Source organism: Gossypium hirsutum, chromosome A07, assembly GCF_007990345.1.
Source record: "Gossypium hirsutum isolate 1008001.06 chromosome A07, Gossypium_hirsutum_v2.1, whole genome shotgun sequence".
Classification (NCBI taxonomy): Eukaryota; Viridiplantae; Streptophyta; class Magnoliopsida; order Malvales; family Malvaceae; genus Gossypium; species Gossypium hirsutum.
In genome coordinates, this window is record NC_053430.1 from 12,538,603 (window position 1) to 12,540,224 (window position 1,622).

Consider the following 1,622-nt stretch of genomic DNA (forward strand, 5'->3'; position numbering starts at 1 on the left):
CGATGCTAAACCGATTCGTTGCCTTATTTATTAAAATTATTTAAAATAAAGTAAAATTAAAATTTAATTAAATTGTAAATATAAATACAAAAATATAAAAATATATAAAATGCATAAAATGCTAATAATATTAAAATGAAATAACATAAAAATACGAGCATTAAATTAAAAGAGAAATAAATAAAATTACCGAAAAATCTAAAACACGAGCTTCGCCGAATGGGTTGCTAAAATTGAACCCCCTTTTTCTTCTTTTTTTCTTTTTTTCTTTTTTCCTTTTTTCTTTTTTCTTTTTTCTTCTTTTTCTTCCTTTTTTTTTCTGCTGGGCTGCCTTGTTGGGCTGGCCTGCGCGGGCCTGCTGGCTGGTGGCCTGTTGGCTGCTTGTTGGGCTGCTGGAATTGGGCCTATTGTTGGCCTGCCCTTTTTTTTTTTGTGCTGCTTCTTTCCCTTCTTTTTTTTGCTTTTTTTTTGCTTTGATTTTTTTTTGGGGCTTGTTTCTTTTTTTTTTGTTTTTTCTTGGGCTGCTGGGTCGGATCGGGTCGTAGGTGGGTCGGGTCGGGTTGACCCGACTGTTATAATATTTTTTATTATTTCTTTTTTTTTCTTTCTTTCTTCTTCCTCTTTTCTTCTTCCTTCTTCTTCCTTCTTCTTCTTCAAAGTCTAGCCTCCACCACCGCTTGCGCCGCCGCTACCTCCTCCGACGCCGGTACTCTTTCTTTTCTTCTCCTCTTTCTCTTTTCTTCTCTTTTCTTCTTTTTTCCTTCGAAAAAATCTCTCTTTTTGCAAGTTTTTTTTTTTATTTTTTTTCGTGGGTGTCCTCATTTTTGGAGTTTAAACTCCTTTTTATAGTTGGTTTTGCTTCTTTTTTGCAGGTAGCAAGTGGGGAAGGAGCAGCCACCCATGTTTATGGCCTGAAAATCTGGAAGTGGGTGCCCCAAATCATGTAACTTGTCTGAAGGACCAAATCGCAAATGCAGCAAAACTTCTGGGGCTAAATGTAATTTTTAGAAAATTTAGGATTAAAATGAAATTTAATGAAAGTTTAGGGGTCTAAGTGAAATTTAAAGAAAGTTTAAGGGTCAAAATGAAATTTAGGAAAAGTTTAGGTGTCAAAATGCAATTTTTATTTTTTAAATTTTTTTTTTTTTGAAATTTTGAAAATTAAACACAAACTCTAGTCGGACAAAAATTTAGTGCTTACAACTGCCCCTCTTTGCTTATCATTGTGAAACAAGGATAGTGCAAAGACTTAAAAGCACTAAATTTTGTTCAACTGTCCAATCTTTATTCTTTACTCGGCATGTGATCCTGAGCTCAACTCATTTCTCGCAATATGAATTGACTATTTAAAACTAGACATTAAAAATAGAAATTGAAAATAGCTCAGCACGTGAGCCAAGGCTCAACTCACTTCTCGCAATATGAGTTGATTTTTGAAAACAGAATTTGCAAAAGGCTCAACTCACCTCTCGCAATATGAGTTGATTTTTGAAAAATAGAAAAAGGCTCAACTCACCTCTCGCAATATGAGTTGGTTTTTGAAAAATAGAAATTAAAAGGCTCAACTCACCTCTCGCAATATGATTGATTTTTGAAAAACAGAAATTAAAATGCTCAACTCA